This window comes from Barbus barbus, assembly GCF_936440315.1.
Source record: "Barbus barbus genome assembly, chromosome: 29".
Taxonomy (NCBI): Eukaryota; Metazoa; Chordata; class Actinopteri; order Cypriniformes; family Cyprinidae; genus Barbus; species Barbus barbus.
The window spans coordinates 4,615,725-4,636,529 of record NC_136757.1 but is presented as its reverse complement, the minus strand read 5'-3'; positions in this window follow the sequence as shown (position 1 = coordinate 4,636,529).

Genomic DNA, 20,805 nt, shown 5'->3' with positions numbered 1-20,805 from the left:
AAACACAAAAAAATCAAATAATTCCTTGCAGTTTGTGTTTACTTGGAGCAAACATATTTTTGCAGAAATTCTTCATCTGAAAAACATAAAACGAACAATCGTTGAAATCATGGAGTCTTTAGGTGCATGTGGGAAGTGTTTCCATAATTCTTCTTTAACTTTCTTTGAAATAGACTCACACATCTTGCTTATTTCTGCAATGAATTCACACTTTCTCCCCTGTAATTCTGCAAAAGAGAAATCTGGTCGAGTTTAACCAAAACCACAAGGATTACCTGCTCACTAAGCTTGTTTTTTAGCCTTTATCTGTTCAGCAAGCTCTCTGAAACTACAGTGGCATGCGAAAGTTTGGGAACCCCTTGCAGAATCTGAAAATGTGGATAATTTTAACAAAATAAGAGAGATCATATACAATGCATGTTATTTTTTATTTAGTGCTGTCCTGAGTAAGATATTTTCCATAAAATATGTTTACATATAGTCCACAAGACAAAAAAAATAGCTGAAATTATTAAAATAACCACATTCAAAAGTTTGTGAACCCTTAATACTGTGTGTGGTTACCTGGATGATCTACGACTGTTTTTTTGTTTTGTGATGGTTGTGTCTGAGTCCCTTATTTGTTCTGAACAGTTCAACTGAGCACTGTTCTTCAGAAAAATCCTCCAGGTCCTGCAGAATCTTCAGTTTTCCAGCATCTTTTGCATATTTGAACCCTTTCCAGCAGTGACTGTATGATTTTGAGATCCATCTTTTCACGCTGAGGATGATTGAGGGACTCAAACACAACTATTAAAAAAGGTTCAAACATTCACTGATGCTCCTGAAGGAAACACGATGCATTAAGAGCCGGGGGGTGAAAACTTTTGAACAGGATGAAGATGTCCAAATGTTTCTTATTTTGTTGAAATATCATATTTTTGCATTTAGTACTGCCCTTCTGACGTGACAGAAGATACTTGCATGTTTCCTGGAAGACAAATGAAGTACAATTTACCTTGATCTTCAAATTCAAAAAGTTTTCACCCCCGGCTCTTAATGCATCGTGTTTCCTTCAGGAGCATCAGTGAATGTGATAGTATCTCTGATGTCTCTTAATAAGTAAATAAAGTTGGGCTGTTTATGAATATTTTGAGATTACTGAGTGTTTTTTTCTTTCCTCCACCCCTAGTGGGTTTGCTATTGGCTGTTGATGCATATTATGAAATTAAGATCCATGATCATGTATTATGATAATGGTACAGTGACTTCAATTTCTGACAGGCACAATACGTTTTAATGTACTACTTAATTAAAGAAAACTAATTAAAGGTCCTTTAAGTTGGACATTAATATGCCAAGGCTGAAAGTTTCAGTTTGTTGTATAATTATTCAAATTATTTTGGAGACTTCGGCAATTTAAACACATTTTGGAGAAGGAAAAAAAAAAGTTTATTTTAATATTTAGGGTACTCAAAGTGTCTCTGTTGGGCAGAGATCATTTAGTTCCTTTGAAACATATAAAGAACAGTTTTTACACACTTTATTAGTTTTGAAACGTTGGATACAGAAGTGTATTGGTGAGTAAAGCCGAACTTTGGAGCAGCTGTCCATCCATAAGACCCAGAAGTAACATCCAAAACAGCAGAGCATGTTCAAGCCCTAATTATTATCCGAGCCATTACATGAAAACCTCCATTTATAACCCTGATGTTTCAGTTTTCAAACAGTAATTAAGGCCTTAATGAACAGAGCTCTGCAGCCCCCACCCCACATCCCTGAGCTCATTTGCATGTTAATTATCATTAGCGTCATGGGGGGAAAGGGCCCATAACAGCTAAATTAGCAGCTCAATCATGTTTTTGGCTACTCAGAGTGTCACAACAGGCCATAATATTCAGTCCCTCTCAGTATAAAACCATCTTGTGCTCTTTTTCCTTTCTAAAAAGGACAAACTTTAAATTAGCATAGATTGAAAAGCTGTTTTCGCACCGGACCACTTTTGAAAACTTTTTAAAAGCTCCATTTTAAAGTCCAATTTATTTTTATTCACAAATCGCAATAGTCTTTACTACTAGGCTAGCCTACTACTACTAAATACTAAATACTACTACTAAAACTACTAATACAATATTCAAACTCACGTTAAAATGGCTGTTTAATAAAAGAGACTTAAGAGTTGAGTGGTGGATTTGCTCATGAGAATGACTCTGAGCTGTTTTACCAAAAGAGGGCGAGAAAGCATCACATTTCACATTGGAAGAGCTCACAGAGCAAATACAGCAGAATCAGATCTTTCGGAGGAAATCCAGGTTTACGAATCAGGGACATGTGCAATGCTAATATGCTTATTAAAAGTACTTATTTATTTGTTTACTTAAACAGGTGCACTGAATAACTCTTGGGGTCATTTGAGGGTATGCATGTGTTGTAGATCACAGTAGAAGATTGATTCAATGCAGTTCTGAGTAATACATTTCAAGTTTAGACACTACTGATCTTTTTTTTATTTTTTATAATGTAAATATGGTCATAAGAACTGACCATATTGACCCCCAATCACCTCAATCTATAAAATTAATTCTATCGTTTTACAGATTAAGTAATTCAAATGAGAATACAGTGACCCCGAACTGCAAAACCAGTCATAAGGGTACATTTTTCAAATTGAGATTTATACTAAATAAGATTTCCACTGATGTATAAGACAATATTTGGCCGAAATACAACTATTAGAAAATCTGGAATCTGAGGGTGCAAAAAAATCTAAATATTGAGAAAATCGCCTTTAAAGTTGTTCAAATGAAGTTCTTAGCAATGCATATTACTAATCAAAATTAGGTTTTGATATATTTACGGTAATAAATTTACAAAATATCTTCATGGAACATGATCTTTACTTAATATCCTGATGATTTTTGGCATAAAAGAAAAATCGATCATTTTGACTCATACAATGTGTTTTTTGCTATTGCTACAAATATTAAATTTTTTTCTTTCAGATGTGTTGGTCATATTTTGAGCCTGTGTAAATAAATGAATTGGGGCTTGGTTACAATGATAACAAGACTCTTATATTATAATATTATAACACTGTTCATATTTACCATACCAATACTTTTTCACGCAGCTTTTTCTCAGATTGTGCCTTAAATAGGCTAATTGAAAAGGAAATCATTTTAGAAACTGGACATCCACACCTGAGACCCTTATAATGACCCAATGGTGATGGAAAAGTGTTGGATGTATTTGAAAAGAATTGATTTGAATGCACTCTTTTATATAATAAGCACACAGAGTGAGAGCTCCCACAGATGCTCATTCATGTTGTGATTGTGAGACAGTATGTCTGGTAATCACAAGCCTGATATTTATTAGTTATATATTTGTTACTGATATAATACAAGATACTCTTGATTCTGCCCATGTGAAAAAGAAGTGCACTTGAAAGTGCACTTCTAATGTACTTTAACTCCTAAAAGCTTTTAACAACTGATAATAAAATATTAATGAAATAAAAGGCTACTTAAGTATACTTAAAGACAATTTCATGACAGTTTCTTAACACACTTAAGTGCACTTTTAAATTGTACACTTGTTATTAATATCAAATTAACAGTTTTACCTTAAAGTATATTTAAAATGATTAAATTTCAATAATTTTACCATGCTTTAAAGAAGTTAGCACTTATTTTAAACACTAATGTGCTTAAGTACAAAATGGGTCAACAAAGCATTCAACTGTTCAACTAGTTACGTTTAATATAAATTTAAACTATAATAATTTCCGTTTATTTACAAATAAAATGTCCACAAACATTTACTTCATACTTAACTATATTCTTTTAAAGTAATGTATTTATATAATAATATACTTCCATACTATGGAAGTCAATGGCTGCCAACATTCTTTGGAACAATGTGTTGAGTAAATAATGACAGAATTTTCATCTTTGGGTGAACAATATTGAATCTTAGTCTTAAAAAATAAAAATAAAAATAAAAAATGCATGTAGTTCTGTGCCATAAAGATAACAATATATATATTTTTTTTTAATCGCTACTAAAATTGTTAATATATGATAACTATCATAATTCCCCAAACACTTACGGTTGTCTTTAGTGCTGTATATTCATGCTGAATGTAAAACCCTAAGGGTGGTCTCATCATTGCAGGTTTATGAACCTATCTTCACACCTAATGGCCTAATTAAGTGGGACTGACATTAAATGGGTGATATTTAGTCCAGGGCTGTGCCAAATCTACGTCCGCTGTGGATCATCAGTGTGGATGTTGATGCTGCTCAACAAACCCAAACTCCTGCTCCGTTCTGGATTCCACTGGACGGATGAATAGACGGAGGACAGGAAAATTTGATTTGGAATAAGAGCATGTCCTGGAGCGAGATGTGCGTACACAGCTGTGTAAATAACAGAGTTTATCCTGCATCACCTGCAAGCAATGAAAGCAGTGCTTTAGCATTCTGCTCAGAGAAGATCTGATGCCAGAGCTAAATAACACACAGATGAATGCCATCTAACACATTCCAATAATTATTCACAATAATAATCAATCAAAAGATCAAAAAATATTCTGTTTGTACTTTTAAGCAATATTAAACAATATTAATAAGCATTAATAGTGTTTACTAAAGTGTTTACTAAAGATTTTCATGGATGAAGCAATGGATGACACAAGAGCACAGAGCACACAAGCCATGACCGATCAATGTTCTGGCAATACCAGATCATGCATAAATCATGCACAGCATAAACATACTGTTCAAAATTAGATTTTTAATGCTTTTTATTCAGCAATGATGCATTAAAGCCTACTGTTAAACAAAACAATCTAATCTAACAAAAATCTCTCACCTTCTGATCGTCAACAAAAAAAAAAAAACATTGCAGGTTCCACAAAAGGTGAGTTTCTTGAGCAGCACATTAGCCTATTAGAATGATTTCTGAAGGATCGTGTGACACTGAAGACTGGAGTAATGATGCTGGAAATACAGCTTTGATCACAGGAATAAATTACATTTTACAATATATTCACATAAAAAATAATTATTTTAAATTGTAAAAAATATTAGTGTTTTTACTGTATTTTTAATCAAATAAATGCAGCCTTGGTGACTGAGCATAAGTCTCTTATGACACATAAGAGAATTCTTTCAAAAATGTAAAAAATACAAACCCCAAATTTATGGTATACAGTATATCCACTGTATTATACTGTATCATTTTTCAAAAACAATTTTCCTGTTATCGTGTATTGCATTTTTTTTATCAAGTATACATTATTAGTTCTTTCAAATTCTTTTCTTCCTTTGTAGCTACTTTTATACAAATAGAGCTAGAATATGATTCTATTTGATTTATAATAATAACGTTTTCTCAGTTTCAGTTTCATGTCTTCCTCACATATTCACCCATAATTAACAACCCTGAAAACTTACTCTGACTTGACTTTTTAGAGAGAATGTATTGCAAAACATCTGTAGGGAGTTTATTTATGCAAAATTATAAAACAATAAGGGATAATGGAGTTCACCCCAAAATGAAAATGTTGTCTCCATTACTCGCCCTCACTGTTGTTCCAAACCTGTATGCATTTACTTTTACTTACTTTACTTTTGTCATTTAGCAGACGCTTTTGTCCAAAGCGACTTACAAATAAGAAAAAGTAACTAAAACTAAAAAGTTACAACTCTATAAATACTATCTACCCACATATTTAAGAAAATAAAGAAATTAAATAAAATTAACACATGCATATAACAACAACATTTCAATAATAAACATATCAATGAAAAAATTAAATAAAAAGCTACTACTATCCCTTGCCGGTGTCCCTGCCCGGTGGAGTCGCACGGTAGAGTCGATGGTCTTTACACTCTTTGGTCTTCACACTAAGAGGGCTTCACACGACGACTGCCGCGACCGCTGCCGCGGTATAATAACCTTTATTATACCAAACCAACAAATGATCATTTCAATTCAGCTGGACCCACTTTCCTGTTTATCAACTACAAATGGCCAAGCAAGTGCACACACTGACAAGATACACGATACAGTACGAGACCAAACGCGATTTCAGCAACTCTCATCCTAGTAAACAAAATAAGCGTTTCCTAGCAACGGCAAATGCCATTTCTGGTGACACTTCAGAAAAGGGAACACACATTAACTATTAACAACGACTTTTCCCTTTTATTAATAGTTAGTAAGGTAGTTGTTAAGTTTAGGTCTTGGATTGGATTAGGGATGTAGAATAAGGTCATGTAGAATATGTGCTTAATTACTTCTTATAAATGGCTAATATTCTATTAACATTCATGATAATTAGCAACTAGTTAAGAGACCCTAAAATAAAGTGTTACCGAATTTCTTTCTTCTGTTGAACACAAAAGAAGATATTCTGAAGAATGTTGGAAACCAAACACTTGCTGATAGCCACTGACCTCCACAATATGGAAGTCAATGGCTACCGGCAACTGTTTCATTTTTGGGTGAACGTTCCTTTTACTTTGACCAAACTCCTGCAAAACAGAGCAATACTTAAAGGATTTAATCGATTTCTAAATCAGCCATTAAAATGCATATAATAGAATTATTCCCCCTCTATTATTTAGCTTTCAGCCAAAACTGTGGTTGTGATTATATCTGTCTGTGGTGTCAAGATGCTTCGGAGGGGTGTTATCCAATGATATCAGTTCCCACAGAAATATTTCCCGTCACATAAGCTTTTACAACGAGGGCGGGTGGATCGTTGCTGTCTGAGGTTTTATATTTCCATTAACCCGATGAGTGTGTAATAGCCCTCGTTTTCTTGTTTTGTTCCGTTTTATACGCTAGCTGTGCTCTTTAAGAGCTTTAGCTAACAGTGTTTGGCTTGGCATGCTGAAATGTCCCTCTTTGATCTCACATCTTGGCTATCGTTTAAGTGCAGCCTGGTCATTGCGGTTTGATTTTACAGCCACAACCTGGTGCAGACAGACTAATGTCTATTAAAATCGTGCCACTGAAGATAAGCATGCGGACAGATAGGCAGCAGTCGAATAGAAGCCACTGCAGGGCAGTGATTGGTCAATGACAGGACGCACTATTAAAGCCAAACATGCCAGCCGGAGCCGCACTGATGTCATATATGAGCTGAGGGTGGGCACCGAGGGACAATATGCTCTTTATACATGCTGCTGCGCTCCAAGGCAGAAACATTGTTCGGCAATAAAACATTCAGGAATCAAAACCACATGCTCCGAAGTGTAGGACACGCTTTACATCGCACTGCGAAGCTGTTGTGTGACTGGGGACCGCGGGCTCCCGAGTCATGCCACGCTGGTGTTGGACATTGCACGTTTTCATTTGTATCAGGAAGCTCAAATGAAGACCAGACTCGCTCTCAGACGGGCTGCAGGGGTTTATGGAGATTCCAGGCGCTGTGGAACAGATCGCTTTGACTTGACTGTTTTGACAGCTTCACAATTTGCTGCGTTTTGTTAACTATCGTTAACACAAAACAGAGTTTTTTCTTTTTTCTCCTAATGCTGACTATTGCACAGTAAAAAGTATAGTCTTATAGACCTTGTGAAAATGAAGTGCACTTGAGCATTAATAATAAACTTTGAAAATAATATATTTATAAATTAAATGTAACGTTTTCGGACACTTAGGGTCTAACTGCATGTGGGAATTTAAATGAAAATAGATTATAGTTTAAATTGAGTTTAAGTGCAATTAGGTGAACTTAAGAGTGCTTTTTACCCACTTAAGTAGAATTTAAGTACATATTTACACATAATTTCATAATGAAAAAAGTCTAGGCTACTGTCCAGACAAGCATAAAATATAGGCTCCTTTAATTTGTAAGTCATCTGTTTGTAAGTTGTAATTCAGTGCATTTAAAATATATACCCACATTAAATATAATATTCAATAACACACTTCAGATAAAATGATAATTAACTACTTTACATGTACTTTAGTTGCTATGTTTGTCAACATTATTAAACTTAATGATTTACAAGTTTTAATTTGACATACACTTTTTAAAAGTATATTTAAGTGTGTTAAGGAACAGTCATGATGTATTTCATTCATATTATTTTATAAACACTGTTAAATAACTTATAGACACAATTTGTACTCAGAAATTGCTAAGAAATAATTACATTAAATCAATTTACTTTATAAACAATTTCAAAGTAAAAGCATTACATTCAATGTGCAATTTTAAAGTTTAAAAACTCAAATAGTGTTTTCTTGCACTATTTTAAATTTTATTTAATTAACTATTTACAGTGTACAGTTAAAAATATATAATTGCAATACAATTTAATTCAATTAAGTGCAATTTTTTCATAAGGGAATTTAATGCGCTTTTATTTTATTTTCAATTTTATTTTATTTGATTTTTCATTTATTTATTAATTTGTATGTATGAATGTATTTATTTATTTCTGTATAGCATATTTAGTGCACTGCATGCATATTTGCAAAAGTTTTACTTCTGTTTACTTCTGTTTGCACATATACATCACTCAGCCTTTGCAGCACTTGTTTGGTTATACTATTTTTCATGCATTGGATGCATATTTGCATAACATGCAAAGAAGCATTTGAAATGTTTGTTTTCTTAATGAGATGCAGGAGGCAAAGAGGTGACCAAGTGCATCTGTGTCTCCTGCCAGCTGTTGCTCCACAGCCAATGCATTTTATCCCTCTCCGATAGCCTCGTCGTTAAACAGCCTGGAAAAAAAAGCCCAGAACTTAGAGAAGGGTTTCAGAATGAATATATTTTACTGCTTTTATTTAAAGATGCCTCTAAGTGCAGGCGTAATTTCCCCACTCATAAGTTTACATGATGTGGAATTGCATGCTTTCTCAAAAGTGGCTGGCTTTCAAGACACACAATTAAAGCGTGCCGCAGTGGGAGGCAGGGGCCCCTCGTTAAAAACAGAGCTAGCGCGCGCCTGTTAGCCATGCATGGAGATACAGTCAAACAGGTAACAGAATTTACGTCGCTCGCCCCGAGCCATGCCTGAACCCCTGACCTCTGGGCCGCCCAGCCGTGTTTGGGTTTCTAAGCAACCGCCACACGTTTGTATTAAGTTACGAATAATCAGGTTTTCCTTTCCTGAAGCCACTGCTCTGACATGGCTGACGCTGGGCTTCACAGGAAGAGTTTACAGAGTTTGACTCTTTAGACATCAAAAAGATTCAGTTGCTGTGTGGATAGCAAAGCTGTACAGAGAATAGAATTTGCATTAGCATTCCAAAGGAGAAGCAAAAGGAAAATGAGGATGCTTCTCTTTTGATTTTCAGATGTAGAAATAAGTGGTTTGATGAACCTTGGAGTTTATAGTGAATTTTGAAGTAATTTATTTGGTAGGATGCTAAGGTACATGCAAACATTAGAAGTCTGTGTCTAATGTATATCAACAATCTTTTACACGTACCATCTACATATGGGACATGTTAGCCAATTAAAATCACTAACAGAGGCTCAACGTTATCCTTAAATCCAGGTTTATGAAGCTGAAGCTGCCATGTACACTGAAAGAAAAAAAAAGTAAACTAGAAACTGGTTTTATTCAAGTCCAAAGTGATTATTTAACATTACTGAACCAACCTATATACTGTACAGTATATCAATTTTATTAACAAAACAATTTTTTTAATGGCTTAAACTGGGTAGAAATAGCTCTTTAAAGGTAATAACTTCAGGTTACCACTTTTTACAGTGTAGAATAAATACATCATATATTTAAGAAATTAAAAATCTAATTGGTTGAGCAAGAGATAACCTTAAAGGAAAATTGAAAATTTTGTCATTAATCACTTACCCCCATGTCGTTTCAAACCCGTTCAAGTTAAGTCAAGGTGAGTTAATTGGATAAGAGTCTATAGTATATCAAATCACAAGTCTGTTCTCAGATTTACAAAAAAAAAAAAAAAGTGAACATCATGAGTTCTATATGTATACATGTACTTAATGTACACACTAAATGGGTAATAACCTAAACCTAAAACCATGTTGTTACCTTATATTACTGTAAGTACACATGTAGATATTACATAATATCAATACAGATATTATTGAAATCAGGCTAACTTGTTTAAATGTGCTATTCCTCTTTCCAGTGGGAAATGATTTTAAATGTAAAAGGTAACAAAATCATTTAGAAGTTTGTGATAACTGTATACTAAAAACACATTTCTATATTGTCACATTTGCCAAGACTGTTCATATATATATAGTATATATATAGAATAAAACTGTTGCCTTCTCAAATCGTGTGCATAGAATGATTATAGACCAGACTAAGCCTTTATGCAGCACTTTATAGTAGAGATTCTCTTCCTGCTTGGAAATGCTAGGAAATTCAGAAGAACTGAAATTGTTAACACTGCTGGAGGTGAAAAAAGAGACCTTTGAGTTAAAACATTTTTTCTCAGAAAATGTATTTCACATTGAAAATCCAGATTACCTTTGATGCGTTCATGGATCAAATGTGACAAAGAGTCGTTTATTGAACTGTAATTTGTATAGTAGGATGCATTTAGCAATGTTTTGTGCATGTGGACATTTTATATATCATTTATAGGAACATTGTGGTAATTGTTGTATATTCACATTCAGAGGCCCCAAGGGGATTTTTCTTTTGTACAGTGGGTTGATTAAGAATATCAGATGCTTTGACATCACAAAACCTGCTCCAAAGCCTACTGAAATTCATTATCTTCAATCACATTTTGGCCAAATACTAGGGAAGCACTGCATGTATGGCTTGTGGAAAAGTCAATCACTGAACACATTACGACAAACGCAGTGTCGCCTATTAAACCCAGTATTTAAGTATGCTATTAATTTTTCTGCTTGTAAAGTATTATGTTGTTAGCTTAGCGATATGCTAACACAGAGGTTCTCAGTTGTGGTACTGCCCCACCACATTTTATATCGCACCTGATATTTAACACATCTGATTTGGCTCTGAGCTGAAATATGTGACTCAGATATGAAATATATTCAAAATATGCATTGTTGGGAAACTCTAAGACCACAATCAAGGACCACTGGATTATTGGAATCAATTAACTCTCTCTCTTTCAGTGTTTTTAAAAGTTGCCAGCCATCGCCAGCATTTTTGATCATTATGATGAAAACTTCATGCCCCACAGAATATTTTGTTATATGGATATCTGATTCTGAACATGCATTATGTCAAAAGAAAAACTAGCTCCCTGCATTTTCAATCAGCACAATATATATATATATATATATATATATATATATTTGTTTTTTTGTTTTTGTTTTTTCAGCAAAAAGCTAAGATAATCGTATTTTTGTAAAAGACTATGTCTGGATCGGTTTCAGAATGATGAGGGACTCGTAAAACATAGATGGAGTAAATCGCTTCCATCAACTCCCCCAAAGCTTGCACAATCATATACCTCTTCCAGGGTCGACATTTTATTCAGTAACATTTTGATTTGATCTATTATTGTATAGTTTTGGTTTGTATGCTGTTTAAGGTTTGATGATGGTGCTATTTTACATACGAATCTGCTTATATCCTGCTTTCATACTATTACTTGTTTCTGCTTCTTCTTTGCCAGTGTTCTGAGCTGGAGATTCTGTACTCTTTCATAAGATGTGTAATAGCGCCCCCTACCGTATAACAGTGAAAACACAGAAAGCCGGAAAATTCTGTCAATGGTGGGGAAGTTGAGCCTATCTAGAGTGAAATTCCAAATTGGTCACCTATGAGCTTCCAATAGGATGCTGTTCAGTTGGGAAAATCTTTTTTTGTTTTTGTTTTTGTATTTAGTTTTTTTCAACTTGAAGACAAAAAGTCCCTACACAGATTTATTTGATTATGGGCAATGAACGTCCATCATTGAGCAGAAGTAAAAAAAAAAAAAAAAAACACGTTGCAGAGGTGGAATATTGGAATTTCTGTAAAAATAAGAACTGTTTGTCTCGTCTTGACTGTTAGAAGAAACTCCAAGAGTCCCTTAAGCACTTCCCAGCTTTTTTTTTCCAAAGGATTACCTTACAGCTCGCCAGTGACATACCTCTAAATGTCTGTCTATCCAAAACAAACACCAGTAGATCCTCTCGTCCTATTCTTTAGGCTGAAGCCTGCACCCCCCCCCCCCCCCCCCACCCTTTGCCTTGTCTCCTCTTCCATATTCCAGAATTGCCAATCCCAATTTAATTTACGGAATATTTTCAAGGTAACCATATACGCAGAGCATCGGCGATAACATCTCCAGGCCCCCGTGACAGGCAGGAACTGTGCAGTGCATAGTTAATAACATAAACTCCCGCACAGGCCAGTCGAAGAGAGAGGGCTAGTGAGGAGAAAGAGAGAGGCAGTCAGAGAAACCGGTATACGATGTAATTGGGACCATGTGAGCTTCCCCCAGCGGAGGATTAGCAAAGAAACGGAACTCTGCTAGGCCTCGAGATCGCTTTCAATTAGATGCGCCCAGGGCAAGTGAGACAGAGGCGCTTGGTGAAAGATTCGGCATGAGGAGAGCATGAAGCGTCCCTGGCTGGGGTGAGCATGGGGTCACGTCCAAGTGTTGCTAATAGAAGATAATGTGCTACGTTTGTGCATCAGGCAAGGCTGGGTGTATTTTTGTCTACCCAGACTCATTGGAAATATGTGCCTCTATCTACATTTCTGCATAAAAAAAAAAAACATACCTATACGTATGAATCGCTACAGTTTGCAGCTGAAATGAACACTAAAGGCAGTAAAACATTTATATCTTTTTGCATAAAGTATGATTTACAGGGCCAGAGTTTTGATTAAGAAAGCCTAATTTTTTCCAATTCCTGGCACAATATTATGTATGTTATGACTTGATGCTGCAAGATTTGAAAACTGATACTTTTGAACGTTAGCGTCACATATACTGCTTCATATGTATGGGTTTTCTAACGCGGTAAGTTTGCTCTGTAGCTCACCCGATACGGAGTTGCACTAGTGAGGTGAAGTGCTCCATGAAACAGTTTGACAAAAAAGCTCAAATTCCTGTAAGTTAACATTTGCAAAGCATCAGCAAATAAATTTTTATATCACTTTCGCATTCATTAACACTATCGGGTTGGTTTAGATTTAGGTTTGGTGTAGTGGGTTTGTTATTTTCCAACATGACAGAGTATTAACCTTTTAGTGACACTCAACAGACATTAGAATTCTGAACCGCCGCAATACGTCCCGTAATAAAAACGACACAATACGTGCCAGTACGTAATAAAAACATAGCCATGCATGGTCACATATTGAACATGCATTTTAGTGTCCACTCACTGGAGATTTCACTTTGAAACTTGCAGTTAGGTTTGTAATATCGGTCTTGCAGAAACATTGCCACAAGCATCCAATGAGCCTGAGTTGATTTCAGGGGATTTTACTTGTAAGTGATGAGCATGCAGTATAAATAGGCTGGATGAGGGATGATGCTGGCCGGAATAGGGCTCTTACTGCTAGAGGTAACTTCAAATGTTAGGGTTTAGCTGTAATAGAAGATGGCACTAGCATGATTTCAAACTTTCCATGGCAATCTTATCAGTCAAAGCAGGCTTTCAAAAACTAAAATGGATTCAACATGTGTTGGACTTTCAGAACCAATCATCCAATGTCTGAAGCAATACTCCTGCCAAGATGCCTCGAGTCATTACTTGAAACCCAATGAAAAGAAAGGTGGCTTACATGTTTATGTAACATTTGCGAGTAGTCTGCAAGAAATGCATTTCGTCACACATGATGAATAAAGGGGCTTGTCAGAGACTACATGCTAATGTTATTGCTATGACTTAATCAGAGCTGTGTCATTGACATTGAGTAGATATGCTTTCAGTAAATCGGTACTGAATGGATGTACAGGAGGTTTCTGCTTATATCTGGCTCTGCTTGGGCACAGATGGCTGAAAGTAGCTCTGTTCTGCTAATGGCTCAATTATTACACGCACAGCCTGGCATTGGCCCAACAGGTGGGCTTAGCGAGTCCCCATTGGCGAATCAGTTATGACTTCTGCAAATGGAAAAACTAAGAACCCATTATGATGTTTCATTGGTAATTAAACAAGTTAGGAGGCGCATTAAAAAGGTTCATTCTATACACTCCACTTTAATGGTCTTACTTTTTAAAGACACTTTGAAGAACCAAATAATATTTCTCTTCATACTTGGCAGTTTACAAACACAACAATATTAATACAGACACTATTAAGAAGAAACATACTCAATGCAAGTAAGCAAACACAGACAAGAATGATCGGTAACACACTGCACACAATGTACACCGCTTTCTCCAATTTTACACTCTTAAAGTAGAAGTTTGGTGATTTTCAATCAGCTTTGTATTGTTATAATGTAGTATATATTTAGTATAGTATATATACTGTAGTATATTTCTGCATTAGTCATGTGTGATTTATGAATGCAGCCAAGATATTCTACATTCACCATGGTATTAAGAGATTTACTATATTACTTAACCTCTAAAAATAAACATTGAATCTGAATTTGAATGTAATCGATTCAGACTCTTAATTGCATTTTATTTTTAATTCAATGACAATGTATTTCAGCTTAAATTGATATTTAATGCAATTAGTTGAATTTTAGAGTGCTTTTTGGTACACTTAAGTAGGAATTACGTACAACTTTATATGCAATTTCATAATTAATGTAAACATAATTATTTGTAATTTTATACTTATTGTTAAAATATGGTAAAGTGCACTGCTGAATGTACTGACAAACAGCTATGGTAACTAAGATATGCATTCATGTATTTTCCAATTAAACATATGTCATGCATTTAAATATTTTATTCACTGGTTAATTTATTTACTCACTCGTAATGATGAAGTTGAAATTTAATGTTTAAAATACATTAATACTTTACATGCGCTTGCATGTATGTTAGTCATAACATCAGATTTTTGTTAGTTTTGATAGAAGATTATTAAAGGGGTCATGAACTGCCTTTTAATGTTATCAAAAGTTTTACATCAAAAACATCATAATTTCGTTAAGTAATAGGCTATTTTCTGTCCTGTTTTTGACGCCCTGATCAGAATGCTCTGTTTGAACAGGCGTGGAGGATTGTAGACTCGGAAGTAAACACCCACTGCTACGATTGGCTAATAGTTGTGTATATTTGACAGAAGGACAGTGCAGTGATTTAGGTTAAAAACACATATCAAACGATCCGCTTAACAGAGAAAGCAATAGTGATCATGTGATAAAAACAGTTACATTTGTGTGTTGTGGCATTACTGTCAGATCCAATGTAGCCAGCAAAAGCATTGTCTTTTAGTTTCAATCTTTCTGAAAATCCCACATCGAGTTGTGCATTGTTTGTAAACAAATTTGCGGTAAAATTAAGTGAACAAAGGAGTGAGTTCTTACTGAAGAGGTCTGGATCTTCATTAAAAATAAAGTTCATCCACTCTTTCCTAACACTGGGATCAGAAGGAAGGTAACGCAAAGACTGTTTTTCCACAACTTAGCACTGCACATCGTCTTTGGAGCCATCTTTATTGTTTGGTTTCTGCGTAGACCTGCACGTTCGCCTCTCTCGTAAACACTACATGCGCAAATCGGTGGGCAGGGCTAAACAGGCAGCGATGTAGAAGCAGGCGTTGATCTTCCTTTGTGGAGACGGTGTTTAGCCACAGTATTACATCATAGAGTAGAACATTCCACAACCTGTCGTTTTAGCAGATTGCCTTCAATATAAGCTGTTTTTAGATTAACGAGAAAGTTTTGAGTTCTGAAACTTATAGGATGTTTTCAAAGTACAAAAGATCAAGGGAATTTGGGTTTCTCAGTTCATGACTCCTTTAGCATAACGTAGAAATTAGTGCTATCAAATGATTAATCGCAATTAATCGCATCCAAAATAAAAGTTTTTGTTTACATAACATATGTGAGTGTACTGTTTATATTTATTATGTATATATAAATACACACACACACATGCATGTCCTGTATGTATTTAAGAAAAATATGTTATGTTTCTATATTAGATAAAATATATAAACTAAACGTCTAAATACTGTAAAGCTGATGTAAAGCGCTATACAAATAATAGTGACTTGACTTGACTTAAATATATTTATATATAATATAAATTATATGAATATAAATATATACATGTAAATATTTTCAAAATATATACTGCATGTGTGTGTATTTATATGTACATAATAAATATACAAAGTACACACATATATTATGTGAACAAAAACGTTTATTTTGGATGTGATTAATTGCGATTAATCGCTTGACAGTACTTTAAATACTTTAAGGTAAAACTATTTAAGAGTGCACTTTTTATAAGTGTACCTAACATATTCTCTTATATATATTTAAATAATATTTCAGTAATATTATACAAAAGTGCAGATTTAACAAAAAAATAAAAAATACACTTTTAAGATTTAAAGTACACTACAAGTGTATAGTCAATACAATTAAGCACACTGCTTTTTCACATGGTGTCAGTTTCCACCGTTCATAGTGTTCATAGGATGTGCACTTCAAAGTCTTGACAGTAGTAAGTCAACTAGGTATTTTTTCACCCAAATTGAATGCTGAATACTGCAAATTTGGACATTTTCACATAATGCTTTTCATGTACTATAAAGGGAAGTATGCATATTCAGATTCTGGGCTTAAACTGCTTACATGTTTATAGCAAGCTGACTACTGATAAATTCAAAGGTAACTATTACCGTTGAAGTTAGTGAAAGAAATTCAAGAGTGTATAGTATGTTCAATGGGACAGTTAATTTGCAACATGTTGGTCAAGCATTTGTGAATGCATACTTGCATCACGCCCAAATGTCTTGACTGCTACACATAAGATATGTGGAACCCTGCTGTGACAGTTGAATACGAAGTACCACAAAAATGTATTTCTTGTAACCTCCATCATCTCTCAAGCAGCTTCATGCACACTGTTACCAGAGTTTTCTTCTCTTCTTTCAGCAATGCTTTGTTTATTTTCAGAAAATCATTTCAGAAAATCAATAAAAAATCTAAGGACCTCCTGTACGCTATATCCTTTCTGCATCATTTAGTTTAAACTGAGTGCTTTATATGGAGATATGCACGCCATAACCCACTCTATGTTTAGCGTATTGAAATCTGAGTAGAGACGTGACATGCAGCATATCTTTTTCATAACCCTTAAATCAACGCATGTACTTGGATGAAATCTAAATACCGCTGAGATTTATTTAAGATAAATTTGTCAGGAAACAGCTTTTGCTCGGGATAAATATGCTCAAATTTAACTTACTATAAATGCACACTGTATTTTTTTATGACAAAATGGGAGAAATGGAAGCTTTAAGTTTGTGAGGTAAAAAGTCATTGCCTTCACCGATGAGGTAATTATGTCTGTGTGTTTAGAGTATGTCGACTGCCCACTTTCCCTTTGCGTCTCTCTTTCTATATCCATTTCTCTCTCTCTCTTATTCTCTCTCCCTCCCCCAGTCCTCATGTTAGACGTCTCCCTGTAGGAAGAGGTGCCTGAGATGTTGGCTGGCCCATACATCTCTGTCAAAATCTCTATGAATAAATTAACCTTTTAAAGATTAGTGCACCGTAATACCGCAGGGTTTTTACACAGAACAAACACTGAAAAATGTTTTGGGTCCCCCCTCACCAAGTTGGTGTAAGCGACGCTTTTAAAACTTTAAAGGCACAGACATTGTATATTTTCATTCTCTTCGGCGCGGTTGAGTATGTTATTGTTATTATAACGTAGAACTCTTTAGCACAGTTTACCGGCTAATGAACTTGTAATTCAGTCATTCATTTGCAAGTGTCGCTCTTGTTGGCTTAGACTCGAGCGATAGATTTGAATCCAGAGCATCTGATATGTTTATATACAGCACGTGATTCCTCAAATCTGGTGAAAACTTACGTTGAGCAGCTGTTCTTGTTGGAAATTTGCTTTTAAGTTCCCGTTTGACATCGCGCTGCTGTGTTTTTCTAAATTACACTTTAGCAGATAACACAATTTTGGTTTGTTCCAAAGAGAGAGTGAGGGAATGAGATTTTATAGCCAATTTAAACCTTTCAGTTGTACCAGTTTAAAAATGTTTCCTAAAATACGGTTCACCACAGCGCTCGGATATTACCCAGTTTTAAGAATGGAAGTAATATTTGCGGTTCCTTCACTGAACTGCTCAGAGACGGCTGAGATATTTACCCAGAGCTGGCAGTATTTGGGATTTAACAGCGCTCATCCACTGACTGGGGTTATTTAGGCCAGGAACCACACCTGGAAGAGCTCCAAACACCCTCCGGCTCCGAGAAGGAATCTCGCTCTCGCTGTGGTTGGGATTATGGAGCTTGCTGCTTTACGGGAATTCTTCATCCACCATCTTGAACGCGTTTATACCTACACTTGATTGTATTGGCTGTAGTTAGCATATTAGCGGCGTCAGAAACATTAATAGTCAGAGACATTGTTTTATCAATTAAGGAAAATTTCTGTAATTTGGTGTGGGATGTATCTGTTTTTCCCTGCGGCTACAACAGTGGTCTGTTGTCGAGGACCGTTCAGCTGGGTTTTAAACAAATCAAGGTAATGATGAGAGACAGGTTTTAGGTTGAAAAATAAACTCTTCATGTATACTGAGGGAATATGACATGTATTGGCTGTGTCACTGGTTTTGGATTACACTCTCAAGACAGGCAGGAGGCGTCTCCTATACTTCCTGACTTCTCGCTTGTGCCAGCTAATGTACTGGAGCTTTCTGGACCCCCTCCTTCGCAAACTTGGGGTTTGGGACCAGGCCGGAGCGGTGAGGGGGGTGCGGGCCGGTTTGCGTCTCCGTCAGTCCCCAAACTCCTGAATCTCCCCTGCTCGACCTCATCGCTCAATCTTCGTTTAACCCTGACAGTTTAGGTAAGCACACTCAGGTTAATTTATGTTTGCCGAGACAAGCTTGGCAACAGAAGCCTCTAAAAAAGACCACTGCCTTGTGCCATGCTGGAGTGGTTAATTTCATTCCTAGAGAGGAAGTAGTTTTTTTGTAGTTTTTTGCAACCCTCCATATTTAGGGAAAAGACTTAAAGAAGATAATTTTAAAGTTGTTTGTATTTTTCATTTAAAAATCTGGTCACCCTTCATTTTAAGGTCCAATTCTCACTATTAACTCACTATTCGTTATGACTTTTCCCTCAATAACTCCCAATTGCTGCTTATTAATAGTTAGTAATGTAGTTGTTAAGATTTAGTATTGGGCAGAATTAAGGATGTAGAATACAGAATAAGACATTAATATGTGCTTTATAAGTACTAATAAACAGCCAATATGCTAGTAATATTCATGTTATTACGCAACTAGTTAATAGTGAGAATTGGTCCCTAAACCAAAGTGTTACCAAAACTTATAGTGGAACAGAATAGAAAATGTGATTTTTAAACATTAAAATGTTTAACTTTTTTCAGTCACATAAAATAATTATTTCATTTTTCCAGTTTATTTCTAATAACACCACAGTTATATAATGACAAAAATTATATAAAGATAATATAAAAATTATTTTATATAACATAAAGTGCAGGCTAGTGTCAGGATGAGTGTGTCTCAAGTGCGGTACTGAAGTCAGTCTGCTGTATAACGGTTTCTCTTCACTCCTCACAGTAGGTGGCTCCATAAGCCGTCATATGGGCTCTCTGAGCCTCTCTCTCTCTCTCTCTCTCTCTCACACACACACACACACACACTACTGTGGCTACAACCAACATATGGAAATGCTTGATTTGATGTAGTGTCACTTTACATTGCAGAAATGAGTATGTCTTTTTTAGCCCCCTAACCGATGAAGTGAGACATTTGATCCAGCCTAACTACAAGTGTTAAAAAATAGACATATTATTAAACCATTAACAGTCTAACGGAGAAGCGTCACATCTATCTATCTATCTATCTATCTATCTATCTATCTGTCTGTCTGTCTGTCTGTCTGTCTGTCTGTCTGTCTGTCTGTCTGTCTGTCTGTCTGTCTGTCTGTCTGTCTGTCTGTCTATCTGTCTGTCTGTCTGTCTGTCTGTCTGTCTGTCTGTCTGTCTGTCTGTCTGTCTGTCTGTCTGTCTATCTATCTATCTATCTATCTATCTATCTATCTAATATTTGTCAGACCACTGAATTTTATCCTTCATCTCCAAGCCATATTTCAGCTCTGTGCTCCAATGTTCTCTCTCTCATTGTAATGCAGTCTTATTTTATTAGGGTTTCTCTTCACCACCCACGTCTAATAGAGCTGTTTCTTTCCTCACAGTGAGGGATCGGGGATGGAGAGCAGGCGGATTATGAGTCTTTGACAGACGATGAAAAAGCCAATGTGTGTTACAGCGCTGAGCCGTAAAGAGCTAGTGAGGGCTGCTGGGAGTCTGTTTGGTCTGTTTCCAGGGTCAGGACCAGACCGCGACTCAGACCAAAGAAAAAACGGAGTAACTCTACTGTTATGATGTTGCCATGAATTTTATGTGTTACGTGTCAGGATCTTTTGTTCCTCATCATACATGATGGTGTTTGCTGTGTCTGTTGTTTAACACAGCTGTGTGAAAGCCTAAATGACTGTGTGTGTGTGTGTGTGTGTGTGTGTGTGTGAAGATATTGGTCATCAACACCAGAGCTTCTGTGTGGTGTTTGTGGAAAGAGAAGTAAACACAATAATCCAACTGCAACTTGAAAACCAGACCAACAAACCACAAACTGAACGTCAGACATAAGTGTTTATAAACCACAATTTAAAAAAGTATTCTTTTGGG